The sequence below is a fragment of the Protopterus annectens genome, chromosome 12.part0, assembly GCF_019279795.1.
Source record: "Protopterus annectens isolate FY-2018-M chromosome 12.part0, PAN1.0, whole genome shotgun sequence".
NCBI lineage: Eukaryota > Metazoa > Chordata > Ceratodontiformes > Protopteridae > Protopterus > Protopterus annectens.
This window is the reverse complement of record NC_056746.1, coordinates 36,961,096-36,976,492: the sequence shown is the minus strand read 5'-3', so window position 1 is coordinate 36,976,492 and position 15,397 is coordinate 36,961,096. Positions and strand designations below refer to the sequence as shown.

The window sequence follows — 15,397 nt, the reverse complement described above, 5'->3', positions numbered from 1 at the left end:
AATTTTCCGCAAATGGGGCCAGCCTTGCTGCGATCTATTCGCCTCCCCGATGAATACCAAATGCAGAAGCTATTTTGCCCTTCTACCCTCCAGAGGATGTCCCCAGGGACGCACTGATACACGATTGGCCCCCGGGTCTCCTATATGCATTTCCACCTACCCCCTTGATTCCCAAATTTCTTCAGAAAGCCATGAACCTGGAAAGGACAATTATGCTCATAGCCCCATTCTGGCCTCGACAGATATGGTTCCCCTTTCTTCGAGCCCATCAAACAGAGGAACCGTGGATCCTGGACCCAGTACCAGATCTACTGACACATTCGTCGGGAGTTCCTCACCCGTCTCTTCTGTCCCTCAAACTAGCAGCTTGGCTGCTCCACTTCCCCACCTAGCCAGGTCTGATATACTTTCTCCGGCAGTTCAACGCATTTTGGTTGCCTCTCATAAGGCTTCCACTACAAAACTCTACAGGAGTAAATGGAAACGCTTTGTGTACTGGGCATCTAGCCAACACTTGGACCCCCTGGTTGCTCCTTTACATAAAGTTCTAGAATTTCTATCCATCCTTTTCCACGAAGGAGCCTCTACTTCCACACTAAGGGTACAGTTGGCGGCCATATCCAACTTCCATGTTGGTGAGGACGGTTCTTCTATTATGTCCCACAGGCTTTGTAAGGCTTTTATGAAAGATTCCTTCCATCTTCGACTGCCCATCAGAGACCCTTTATTCCCATGGAATTTAAATTTATTATTGTCACAACTAATGTTGCCACCTTTCGAACCAGCCTCTTCTTGCCTCCTGAAGTTTTTGTCGTGGAAGACTCTTTTTCTTGTAGCGGTTACTTCAGCTCGGAGAGTGTCAGAGCTGCAAGCACTATCAGTTAAACCACCTTACTTAATTTTCCACCCAGATAGAGTTTCCTTACGAACAAACCCGTCTTTCCTTCCTAAGGTATGTTCTGTCATAAATATTAATCAGTCCATTGAACTCCCTACTTTCTTCAAAAACCATACCAGCAAGTTGGAATATATGCTGCACAAGTTAGATGTCCACAGACAGCTAAGATTTTATTTGGACAGGACTAAGGATTACAGAAAACAGATCAACTTTTTGTTGCATTTGCAGACAGTAAAAGGGCATGGCAGTTACAAAGCATGCTTTCTAAATGGCTTACTGATTGTATAGCTTTTGTGTATTCTAAGTCGAATCAGGCCTTGCCCACCAAACCTAAGGGCCATTCTACTAGATCTGTTTCCACTTCCTTGGCTCATGCAGCTCGCCTGCCTTTGGACACGATTTGTGCAGTAGCCACGTGGTCTAAACCACATACTTTCATCTCTCATTATAGAGTTGACAAAGCCTCCAAAGACAGGACCTCTTTTGGTTCCACTGTGCTCAGGAACGTTCTTCCATGAGTCACTCAGGGTGACAGAGCTAGGGACGCTACCCGTGTGTAAGAACAAATGGCGAGATTGAACACTCTCACATAAAGAAGTTATGTTCTTACCATAACGTTCCATCTCGCCTTTGTTCTTACATTCCCCCCCTTCCCTCCCTCACGTGTTTGGAAGAACGAGTAGGACTAGAGTCTGGTCCACATGTCTTTACCTCTTCCAGGTATATTGCCTCTTACCTCATGGGGTATATTTCGTTACCCTTTAGTTAATTTATGAGTGAGATAGTGTCTCTGAATCTTTGTGGCAGTATGTAGCCTTAGCACCTCAGGGTTATTGTTAGTCTGGTTTGCTTGCAAACTAGATCTGAGTAATGGCAGGGAGGATTGTGGGATATAGCCTGGTCTCGAGCTTCTCTAAGATGCAGAGCTTTGCTATGCGGCTGACTCGGAGCCGAGGATCGGCTCCGAACCCGTGTGTAAGAACAAAGGCGAGATGAACACTCCACATGGAATGTTATGGTAAGAACATAACTTCTTTTTATTTGCATTCTGACATTCCTACATCATATTTTGGATTCCCATTTAATCTTTTAATTCAGAAATATCATGTGTTTATAGATACTTCTTTACACACCCAGTGTATGATACTGCATTGTGTTTCTGTGCCCAAAACTTAATTGCCCTCTACTTTAAGTTACAGTCATTATGATGAAGTTTCAATACATCAGTCTGTTTAAAAATGAGCAACAACAACAAAAAAAAAAAAGCAAGAGAGAGAGAGTGAAATATCGTTTTAGATCCGGGATCAGTTCTAATAACTCTGACTAAGCAAGCTTAAAACTATTGAGGGAGGAGAATCATTAGATGTCTGTCTGCTCCAGCTCATATTGTGGTTCTGTACAGCAGACCACTACATTTTAATTCAGTTCTATCCTTACTGCCTGGGGAAATATTGTTTTTCCTTTTTGACACATTTTGAATTACTGTCTTTTTTCCCTAGGTAGTATACGGGGAGCACAGACAGTTCGCTCTTGTATAACAGAATGTACTGGTAAGTCAACTGTTATGACTTTATGTCAAATTTGCTGTTTGAAAATGTACATGAATAACAGATTAGTTACTTAAGCAAGAAACGTATTTGCAGTTGTTTTCATGCACTGTAAGTTGCTATTATCACTTAAATTTTTACTGGCGACATTTGATTTCATTGCATAAAAATCTCCTCAGTAACTGAATTATGAAGTGTGTTGTACACTGAGGTTTTTAGAGATTGTGGGCTAGGGGTTCTGAAAGCACAGCTCCCATCACAACATCCCTTAACATACTATGAAAGTGTATGCATGATCTACGTGTACCTAAACAGTCACAGAAGGGACTGAGCTTCTAATTTACAAGGACTTTGTCTTGCCAACTGACACTCTGCAGTTTACTTATATCTGTTTTAATCTTAAAGAATGAATGCAAACATTCAGCAAGTAGGTGTTCCATATCCACTATAACCATGTCTGTTTTTTTTTTTCCTTTTTCTATTAGCATAGAATCTTATTTGGCTAATTGTATGGGCATTAGATGGTGGTAACAATAATTGAGCATGCTTGCATCCCTTCATGTGTGTCTGTTTATGTGCATGTGTGTGTGCATGTATGCGTGCCTACATGTGTCTTTGTGCATGCACACGCGTGTGTACATGTATGCATGCCTGCATGTGTGTCTGTTTGTGTGTGTATGTGTGTGTGTATGTATTCAGTTGCGAGCACACACATGTATACGTGTGTGTGTGTGTGTGTGTGTGTGTGTGTGTGTGTGTGTGTGTGTGTGTGTGTGTGTGTGCTTGTAGCTATTTAGCCTTTATCATCTTTTGTCTATTGGAAATTTTTCTAGCATGCCACTGAGAATGATGGGAAAAAAAAGTGTAGAGGCATTGATAGCCTACTGCTGGCTGTTGTTTTAGAAGGTCTCATATGAATTCACAGTTTCAGTGGACACCACTACAATTATCTGACTATATTTACCAGGGAAAGCCTTATAAACTTTTTAAAGGAATTTAATTTACATAAATTGTTAGAGATGGTGAGTGAGTAATAGTCATGATTATTGCTGAGACCATGAGTGTTTCTGTATGTCCTCCCCATTATCTGAAGAATTATGCTAGTGAATAATTTATACTGATTAGAAGAAATTAACTTCTTTTGAATAATCCCTGGGACCCTAATACTGTTAGATAAGTGTTTGGGAATGTTAATAACAGAAAGAGCACGTACTAAATGTGTTTACATGTAATGGAATATATTTGTACTTTTAAAATAAAGTTATATTCACCTAGATTTTGTTTTGCAGTTTCTTCTCATCGCTGTAGTAGATGATTTATAGTAAAATTCTTTCCTTGTTATAACCTTGCAGCATGCTAATCCTACATATAGAGCATCACTCACATCAGACATTAAAACAGGCATTTGTATTGTTGTTTTACATTCCTTGATAAAAATATCATCGCAAGAAGGAAGACAGCAGCTCCATCTATTGTAGCCTGGTCAGGTAGTCATGCAGAAGTGACAGATGGTGACTGTATCCATTTATAGGCTAGCAGCATCTAAATAATTTGAGTTCCAGTTTATGGCCATGCACAGTTATGATTAAGGATGACAATATCCATTTTGTATTTTATGTAGAAACATTGAATGTAACAGCAGACAATAACTACTTTTTCCAACTCATGAGACAGACATACAACCCACCATTGTATGCCAACTAGATTTTAATTTGCTGTCTTTATGTCCAACATACTCTTATTTGTCAGCCGTAGACAAAGTTTCCTAATGTTTGACTCCGTTACCATTCATGGAAAATGATTTGATAATCACATGATCCTGTGAAGTACATGCTCTTTCTTCATGTTACCCCTGAGTCACCACCTCCCATTCAGAGGATTATGATTGTTTGTGATCATAAAAAGCAGTTCATATACTTGAGACATGAATGTCAAGATATTCAGCGTGCAAGCAGAGTGAGACAAAGCTTGTGTGGTGAATCTTAACATACATGTTAAGAGCTGTTAACTAGTTAGGATTACAGAAACCCAACCTGTTAAGAATATATAATTAGTTAGTTATGTGTGTTTGTAAATTTAAACTATGACCACAGTAGCCTACTGATACAAGGTTATCCTGTTTTTCCACCTGAGAAACTAAGAAATGACTTACAGTTTCAGAGCAGTCCTTGGTCAATTGTGATTGTTTCTTAACACATACTTGTCTTGCTTTGGCTCATTAGCAGCAGTACAAAGAACTGCCTGCTCACACCCTTGTTCTCCCCTTTCCCTGTTTATTACCTTAAGACAAACCCAAAGTTAATAAATATTACCTGTGGCAGGCACCATTTTTAAAACTACAATCCACTCTGCTACAGGCCCCATGAAGGCTCAGTGTCTCTCCAGTAAGTGTTTTACAACTGTAAATGCCTATTTATGTTGAATTGTATTAGACATTTTACAACTGTATATGTTTTTGTTGAATTGTGTTAGACATCTAATATGATTTATGCTTTATTATTAGATGTTACTATGGCATGCTAGCATTTGTATGCACCAAGTTGTTTTTAGTATAATAGTATGTGTGGTCTATTTTCATAGCTGCACCTTGTTCACTAATGTTATTCACGTAATTGTGTTGTGTGTAGACAGCTCATATTAGTGTCTAATTATTTCTATATAATTGTGCTGTTACTGGTGGATAGAATCACATTAGAGAACCACAACAGATTGCTGCAGGCTATATTTTTATCTATGACTGCATAACTGTTGATCTTCCAATTGGCTCAGTATCTGCATATACTAAGTAGTTGGTGCATGGCACTGTCCTGCATGTGGTAGCTATTTGCTCAGTGTGTTTTTTATAATCTTTATAATATATATTTACCATCTCAAAAGTGCTTACTCCTCTCTGTACTCTTCTTTTCTAGACCTAACACCACTCTTAAGTATTCAACTGCGGTACCACCTTTATCATTCTTATAAGGAAAGTGCAGTCCGGGTCTGAACTGTCTGCAAACAGCTACAGTTAACTTTGAACCTAACACCACTCTTAAGTATTCAACTGCGGTACCACCTTTAACATTCTTGTAAGAAAAGCACAGTCCGGGTCTGAACTGTCTGCAAACAGCTACAGTTAACTTTGAGTATGTGTCTACCTGTTTGAGCCAATATTCATTTTCCCCTGGAGAGCACTCTGCTTTCACACACACACACACACACACACACACACACACACACACACACACACACACACACACACATCTTCCACTTTCTCTTATTCCCTTCTGTTAGCAAATAGTATCCATAACTGATCAATACTGTGTGTTTGTAAATTTAAACTATTACCACAGTAGCCTACTGATACAAGGTTATCCTGTTTTTCCACCTGAGAAACTAAGAAATGACTTACAGTTTCAGAGCAGTCCTTGGTCAACTGTGATTGTTTCTTAACACATACTTGTCTTTGCTTTGTGATTGTTTCCAGCCCCTCATACGAGCAACTAACAGGGTCTCTACCGCCAGCTCCCCACCCTGCCCCCTATTCCTCCCCCGGTGGTCCCACCTTTATTGCACTCAAACCCCTCCTATCTTTCTAATAGCCAGCCACAGCACTAACCCAACACTACCTCCTCCATCTTCCCACTACTATCACACCACCTCAACTAACATGTACAAGCATACCTTTCCTATGCTCACTGCATGCACTCTCCTTGCATATCTTACATCCTACCAAAGCTCCATCATTCCCCCACTCAACCACTACCACTGTACTACTACTCACACCACCACTCATGTCTCACCCACACTCAGCTCCCCTCCCACCAGCTCAAGAACCATCCCTATGCACCCCCCACATATTCTACCAACTATATTACTCAAACATAAAGCATCCCTACAACTTAACATAGTAACCCTCCAACCATACCTATTACCCACAGAGCACAATCATAAAGTTTCCCTTATAAACAAACATATTCAAAAACTGAGAACTAATAATCTCATGCTTATCAAAACTAGCCCTAAGTGGAGACATCCACCCCAACCCTGGCCCTACCATCTCCAACCCCAATCTTCATAATCAGACTAGAAACCACAACTTCTCCCATATTACAGCCAATAGAAAGCCAAGTGACTTCCTTCTACTATGCCTAAATATTAGAAGTATATCCAACAAAGTCCATGACTTCCATGCCACCATAGACATGTACTCCCCAGATATAGTCATCCTGACAGAAACCTGGCTAAAACTTCACATTACCAGTGAGCAAATACTCCCTACAGGTTACGGCATACTAAGAGTAGACCGGCTAAACAAAAAAAGAGGTGGTGTAGCTATAATATTTAAACAGCATCTAAACATCCAGATCTTAAAATCATCAGCTCCACAAATAGGCAATGAAGAAATAATATATACCAACCTCAAAATTAACCAAAACAAAACCATCAACATAATTGGATGTTACTTCCCACCTGGCCAAAACATCCCTCCCCTAGAAAACCTCCTCAGCTGGTCTACCCACCATCTCCCCCAAGAAACTATCATCTTAGGTGATTTCAATATTGACTGGCAATCCTGTTCTGGCAACAATCCAACCCATCATGTACACCTTCATCGCTTCACTCAACTAGTCCAGTCACCAACCAGGATAAATAAAAACTCCACCAAGCACACTACCCTGGATTGGATACTAGTCAGTAAGAGCCCCAGTCATATATAACAGGCTGCTTATCAGATAGCCTCAGTGATCACTCCCCAACATTCCTACTCAAAAAATACCTATATCAAGCTAAACCTGTCATCTACCATCAAATGTAAAAACTAAACTTTAACCCACTCACATTCATCTCATCCCTCAAAGAATGTAACTGGCATCCTCTAAAGTACCTCAGTCTAGATGATGCAGTTGAAGTTTTTAATACTACCTTCCTGAACATCCTTAATTACCATGCCCCCATAAGATTCTCCAGAACCAAAGCACAACCCTCCCCATGGCTACAGAAAACCACTTAGTCAGAAATGAAAAACAGGGATAAAGCCTGGGAGCACTGGCGCAAAACCAAAACCCCCTCAGCTAGACAGAAATTCCTAGAACTATGCAATAGAGTCAAAAAGCTAATAAAACAGGACAAATCCCAGTACTACCAGTCTGCCCTAGACTCCTCACAACACAGCCCCAAACAATTCTGGTCCTCCATAAACTCCATCCTCCACCCAGGTAAAGTCAGTACCCCTCCTCCTAACATCCCTCACTCCTCAGAAAATATTGCTACCTCATTCAACACACACTTCACCCAAACCATACTATCACTAGCTAAACAACACAACCCTCCCTCCAACCCACACCTTCAACTAGTAATCTCCCCACTGCCTTCTCTTTTTCTCCTGTACCTACCTCCAACATAAAAAAAAACTCTTAACTAAACTTAAGCCCAACCAAATTAGCAGCAGACAGTCTCCCAAGTGAATACCTATAAATTGCAGCTGATGCTCTGGCCTACCCAGTATCCATCTTGATTAACCGATCTGTGTCAGAAAGTTACGTTCCCACACTGTGGAAAGTATCACATATAATTCCCCTCCACATAGGCAGACCCTCCACAGAACTAACCAATTACCGCCCCATAGCTATTCTCTCTCCACTCTCCAAAATACTAGAGAGATGCATACACTCTCAGGTCTCAGACTACCTCCTTACTAATGACCTCCTTTCCAGTACTCACCATGGTTTCCGACCAAACCATAGCACCACCACTGCCTTACTCTCCTTTACTAACACTATCCTTCAGCATAAAAACAATGGCTATCTCTCCTCTGCTACTTTCCTAGACCTATCTAAAGCATTTGACATGGTCCCACACAAACAACTTATCTCTGTCCTCAATAACCTATCCTTCTCACAATCGGTCACCAACTGGTTTCAGAGTTACCTGTCTGACCGCCAACAATCCGTTGTATGGCAGAATGACATATCTCCCCAACTACCTGTCTCCATAGGGGTTCCCCAAGGATCCATCCTAGGACCCCTACTCTTCTCTGTTTACACCAATAATCTAGCCTCTGCCACCAAACATGGCACACTCATACAATACGCAGATGACTGACCATCACCTGCTCAGCCCCGTCCCTACCAGACCTGCAAACAGTCACACAGGAAGCCTTTTCCTCTGTTGAAACATGGTTATCCGATGCCCGATTAATACTCAACCCAAACAAAACTAAACTACTCATCTTCCAACCCACCAAACATACTCAAAACAACTCTCACTTTAACATCACGGCAAAAGACAACACCACTATATACCCAACTGAACACACCAAATTGCTAGGAGTGGAAATAGACAATAAACTAAAATTTGACATTCACATATCCATGACTATAAAAAAAGTCCACAAAAAACTTAGGAGCGTTATACAGAAATAAGCAATTTCTCACCAAAGCAGCAAAGATTTCAATAGCAAATTCCCACCTTATCTCCACCCTACTTTATGCCTCTCCAATATATACCAACCTAAGGCAATGTGATCTAAACAAGCTAGAGACCTGCTACAACAAAATCGCCAAATTCTCCACAGGGGCATCTTATCGTAGTCACCACTGTCTCTCACTTGCTGAACTGGGCTGGCTTGAACTCCCTCACCTCCTTCAGTGGTATCAACTCTCACTCGCTCACAAACTAGTAAACCATCCACTAAATGTCCCATCCCTCCAGAATCTACTCCAACCCTATTGCACCACCAGACCACTAAGATCCAGCAGCAAAAATCACTTGCAGATCACTAAAGCCAATAACTCTGCTGGTGAAGCACTATTCTCTTGCGCCATAGCCAAATTATGGAACTCACTCCCACCCACAATTACCTCCATACCATCATGTACCCACTTCAAAACTTTACTAAAAGTGCAACTAAAAACATGCTGGCTATGCCCTTGCAACTCCCACTCTAATATCATCCACCCCATCCAACCACTACCTTTCTTTCCACTCCACTAAGTACCTTGATTATAGCAAGCTCAGATGCTCATAAGCCAGTACTTATTATACAGCACAAACTTCTTCTTCTTGTAACATTTGTTAATGTCTGATATGCACTTCACAGATAAAGATTCTAGTTGTCTACTGATGTACTATGTTCTTCATCTGTAAATATGTTGTAAGTAATTGCTATGTAAATTGTTAATCACTATGTAATCCAATGTAAATACTGTCTGTTTATTTTAACTGTGGAGCTTTTCTCCCCGGGCCTCCGCTGAAAATGGACCTACGTCCAGTCGGACACTCCTGGTCAACAAATTTAAATAAATAAATAAAAATAAATAGTTATGACCCAACATCTATGAACCTATCTATGAACATGTTAAGAATGAAAGAAGCCAAAGAACTCTATAGGGCACACCATATATTCCATCTATTTGGCCAAATTTTGGAACTCTATCCCAATTCCTATCAGGTCATTACCTAACAATCATTCATGTAAGCCATTCCTGCACCACACCAGGCTAATACCAACATTTCTTAGATTCATAGATTAGTATTAGGCTAATTGCCCTTGTGGGCCATTTTAAACCTAGCCAATTACCCCATGTGAGAATCAAACCCTGCACCTTGTGTTTGTAAGGTAAACACCCTAACCATTATGCCAGCCTCCTTCCCTCTTTTTTACGTCCTCATAATCTTTATAATAACTCCTGTATTTAATCTGTTTCAAACCAAGACTTCTAATTCCTGTAGTGGCAAATATAGATGTTCTTCATGTTTCACTGTTTCTGTAATCACACTTGATTATCTGCCTGCAGGTAGCCCTCAGTCAGCCCGAATACCAGAGACTTAGTATTTCTGTGTCGGTTGCTGTCACTCCAGGACTGACATCAGGTTGTCAGGGGTATAAAAACAGGCAGCCGACGCCATTATATCAGTCTTTCTTGCCGAGGAGCCCAAAGCAGTTTGCAAGTGCCAGTCGGCCGCTACCTGAGTTTTTCGTTTATGAATTGAATAATTCTGAAGTCTTCTAAAGCTAATTACCCCATTGGGGATTCTTTTTTCTTGCTCTAACCAATATCAGAAAAAGTTAACAATTGTCCTGCCTGTGGAAAGCAAATACCACACAGAGATTTTCATTCCTACTGCGTCACCTGTTTAGGCCCAGACCACGACTTACCTCGCTATCGGTTTTGTGTCTTGATCAACACCCGAACCATTCGTCATCGGGCTTTCATTGTCGCTAAATTTTTTCACTCTCAATCTCTGTATTCCAAAATGGGTTCGGTAAGCCATCCGACTACTGATATTCTGAAAAAATAGAAAGATAAAGACAGAGACAGACCACCCAGGTCCAAAGCTGCTGACGGTGCTTCCGTTAAGCTAGTTGCCATTTTACCGGTACTCAGTGAGGTGCTTTTGCAGCCCCTGATGCCCACTTCAGTGGATTTGTAGGCCTCTACCGAGACCCATTTGGAGTCTGGTATGCCGCGAGACTTTTCTTCAAATATGCAACCTGCAGATGTCTCTACCTTGGATGGGTCTGGAGCCGCTGAGCAGGCACCGGCTTCTGAGGCAGTTCTTCGCACTAACGATGTTTGACTCAAACCGACTACTTCTTTTTTATCTAAAACTACAAAGTTTCTTAGGCCACAAGAGTACATGCTATGCCTAGAAAACCGTCGACCAAAGCACATGCACCTACTCCCTTGCCACAAAGACAAATGCTTAGAATGGCAGAAGACCTTATCATGTTGATTAGGGGAAGTTAGCCTTCCTGTGCTAAGAGGAAAAGAGACCAGTCCCCTGCAGCTTCAACAGACCAGGAGTCTGATGACTCTGAGCTATATGATTATGAAGACATGCCCTTATCTGCTTATGAGGATTCAGATGCAGAGGAATCCATTCCCTCTGCCTCTTCTCCAGAGAATTTTTCTTTTGGTGAAACCTTACATACTTTAAGAGAGCATTTCCACTGGGAATGCCAAGACTATCCTAAGTCCAAAAAGAGACTCAGAGAATTTCTATATTTACCACAACACAGGCCTTTAGCAATGCCCCCAGTCCTAGAAGTTGTTGTTGATGTTTTTATGGAATCCAGCCTTACTCCTGATACTTTACCCCCTGCCCCTAGGAAACCAGACAGGTACTACAGAGTACCTGACACTCGCAAATTTCTTTTCAAAAATCCTACTGCTGACCCAGAGATGATTTCCCAGGGGCCTAAAGGTCTCAAGGCAACTACGGCCAATAATCCCACCCCTTTGGACAGTTATTCCAGAGCTTTGGACAGATGGGGTAAGAAGGCATATACCTCTGCAACTCTTGCCATTAGGGCATTGAATTGTCAGTTTTACATGCTGAAGTACCAGCAACATATTATGGCACTTACTAAACAAAAAGTAGCAACCTTTACAGACTGTGCAGAAAATAAAGAATTGCAGGAGCTTATGCACTCTGAAAGCCAAGTCAGCAAGCATACTTTGCAGTGTGGCTTTGATGCCCTAGAAGCATCTTGCAGGGCAGCAGTCACTGGTTCTGTACTGAGAATACATGCTTGGCTTAAGGAGCAGACCTTGCCAGACCATGTCAAATCAAAGTTACTAAATGCTCCTTTGAACAAGGGCAGTTTGTTTGGCACTAAAGTAGAAGAGGTTCTTAAAAAGATGGAAGAAAAAGCTAAGTCTATGCAGACTGCTAAAGAATTCTTACAAGTGCAACCTCCTAGATTCAGTAGGCATTGCCCCTCCAAACACTGGTCCTTTTCAGCCCCCTCTAGGCCATCTCAAACCAGACCCGGGGAAACAGACCACCCAGACTACCGTCTCAGGGTATGCAGAGATCTAAGCAATGGAGTGCCCCCACCCGCAAAGCAGGTAGTGGTAAGCCACCTCCTTACGGAAAAAAATCACAATGACTTCTCCACCCCACTCCCCACCTCTGCCCAATTGCTTGTGCCCCTAGGAGGAAAACTCGCCCTTCATGCAAAAAACTGGATGTCTATCACAAAAGACTGATGGGTTCTCAACATTGTATCCCAGGGGTACAAATTTTACTTTCACTCACTGCGAACCCCAAAAGGGTTCCCAGACCTTCCTCCAAACCTGTGGGCAGAGGCACAAAACCAAGTCCTAGGCCTGCTCTCCTTCTGAGCTATTCAGCCAGCTCCAGTGCAACAGACAGGTCATGGATTCTATTCCAGACTTTTCCTGGTACCCAGAAAAGAGGGCTCTTGGTGCCCAATCCTGGATCTTTAAATTCTCAACACATTTCTGGTGGTACCAAAATTCAAAATGCTTACCCTGCAACAGCTTCTACCTATGCTAGCCAAGGATGCCTGGTTAGTCACCCTAGACTTAAAAGAAGCCTATCTGCACATCCCTATAAGGGAATCATGCAGGAAGTATGTACGTTTCAGGGCCGGATCTATGCATTATCAGATGTTAAGTTGTCTGTCTCACCGTTGTTCTTGCTGGTTAGGTTCGGAGCCGATCCTCGGCTCTGACTTGGCCATCTTCAATAGCTCGAGAGCTGTTTACTGGCTCGAGGTTACCCCTTATCCCATGATGCCTAGCGATAGCTACCCAGATCTCATTTGCCACTTCAGCTGCGAGGTTTCATTTTTTTGGCTCAGGCTTGTATTGAATTTTTTGTGTAAATTCCCTCTAGAATTTAACTCTTCTAGTATATTATTATTATGATAGTGTTGCTAACTGTGGTAGATAATTGTTTATTCTATAGTATCCCTTTTTTGTAGAACTCGTTTAACTTAGAGAGTTCTCCCCCACCCCTCCCCCCTTCTCTTGGTTAGCCGTTTAAATTAGAGGGTTTCCTACTGTTTTTTCTTATAGGCTAGCCATTTAAATTAGAGGCTATCCTATTACCTTCTTAAAAAAAAAAACTTTATCTATATCCTTTCTAGATAGTGTTTTTGTTCTTGTAGAACTGAATATTGTTCTTTTTATTGTTGGTTAAATTGGTTGGTTTCCTTTTTCCAGTACAGTATGTCCAAGGAATCTATGGTTTCTGGGTTTAAGAAGTGTGACTCATACTGTCAGAAAATGTCTCTGACAGATGGGCACACTTCTTGCGTCTATTGTTTAGGTGCTGTGCACCTGCAGGACTCTTGTTCTGTTTGCCATGCCTTTAGTCCAAGAGTCCTGCAGGAGCGTAAGAATAAGTTGATTCTTAGTCTGTTAAAACCCCAGGATTCACCGGCCAAGAGTTTACAGCCACTGAAATCCCCTAAATCCACTAAGTCGTCGGCTCCAATTTCGGAGCCAACTTCGGCACAGGATTTTCTTTCTACGTCGGTTCCGGCTGGCACCAATAAGACAATCTCCCTGTTGGCTCCATCAGAGGCTTCGGAGCTGTCACGGAGCCAGAAGAGGCTGAGGTCACCTTCCTTAGAGTCGGTGCATTCAGCTCCTCGGTCTCCTTTACTTCAAAGCGAGCATAGTCAGCGATCCTCTCACTCCTCTTGATCCTCTAGGCTGTCGGATTATGATGTGGAGAGAGTAGTCACTAGGTTGCTAAAGTCGCAGGCACTAGCTAAATTGTTGTCCAGCCCTCCTCAACAGGTATCGGCTCCGTCCACTTCTCTTGAGGTTCCTCCTCCAACTCCAATGAGTTTGGAGCCGGAGTTCATTGGGATTCGAGTAGTGGAACTGCTCCCAGCTAGGCATTACAATAAATTTCGAAAAATCTGTCTTGTTGCCCTGTCAATCTATCACTTACATAGGAGCAGACTTAGACAAAAGAAATATGTTTGCAAGGCTACCACTAGAAAGGGTGTCCGCAATTTGTCAGCAAGTACAGATTCTAATGCAGAGCAAAAGGATCCAAGTCAGGTACGTCCTTCAGACTCTGGGTTCCATGGCAGCAGCCATTCTTCTAATCCCACTAGCACGCTTTCATATGAGAACTCTTCAGTGGCTTCTGTTCACACAGTAGTCTTTCCAAGAGCTACCCATGACTTACATGATCCTGATCACGGATGCATGCAAAAGACATCTTTCTTGGTGGATGGTCTCCCCTCTAATTACTCAGGGCAGACCTTTCATACAACCTCCTCCGGTTGTCACAGTGATGACAGACGCCTCCCTGATAGGATGGGGGGGCATTATCTGGGCAGGACAGCCCAAGGCACTTGGCAACCTCACGAGTACCATCTGCACATAAATGTCCTGGAAATGAGAGCTGTGCTCCTGGCATTGCAAGCCCTTCAAGACTCTCTTCCTTCTGGGACAATTGCTGTTCAAACGGACAACATGTCAGTGGTGTGGTACATCAACAAGCAGGGCGGAACCAGATCCTCCCCTGTGTCGAGAAGACTTTGGCAGTGGGCGATTTCCTCCCAACGTTTTCTGATTGCGATGCACATCCCTGGGAGATCTAACGTCATAGCGGACAGGCTCAGCAGAGCTATCCTCATGCCTCACAAATGGTCTCTGAATCAGGAAGTTGCGGATCTTATTTTCCGCAAATGGAGACAGCCTTGCTGCGATCTTTTTGCCACCCCCTTCAACAGCAAATGCAACAACTACTTCTCTCTTCTTCCGCTTCCAGGTCACATACCCAGAGACGCTCTAGTCCACGATTGGCCTCTGGGACTTCTTTATGCTTTTCCTCCGTTTCCCCTGATACCGAAACTCATACAGAAAGCAAAATCGTTGTGTTGCAATATGATCCTCATTGCCCCCTACTGGCCTGGACAGATATGGTTCCCGTTCCTGCACCATTACCTTCTCGATCAACCCTGGACTCTGGACCCAATTCCAGATCTCCTGATTCATCAATCAGGTAGGTTGCATCAATCCCTCCAAACTCTCCAGCTCACAGCTTGGTTGCTCAACTTCCAATCTTAGCCAGGTTTCACAGCATTTCCCCAGCAGTACGTGAGATTATCGTCTTCTCTCACAAGTCTACAACCAGGAGAACTTATGCTAGCAAATGGAAACGTTTTTCTTGTTGGGCAGAGGCTAGGAATGTG

General features: G+C 42.4%; 1 protein-coding gene across 1 annotated transcript in view; it reads left to right on the top strand.

Annotated features, from left to right (window-relative positions):
• The first annotated feature begins 2,394 nt into the window (after positions 1-2,394).
• LOC122816128 overlaps positions 2,395-15,397 on the top strand; it is a 730,565-nt gene continuing 717,562 nt past the window's right edge. The window contains exon 1 of the mRNA XM_044088887.1: positions 2,395-2,448. The gene's annotated coding sequence lies outside the window, so the exon portion shown is untranslated. The remainder of the gene's footprint in view (positions 2,449-15,397) is intronic.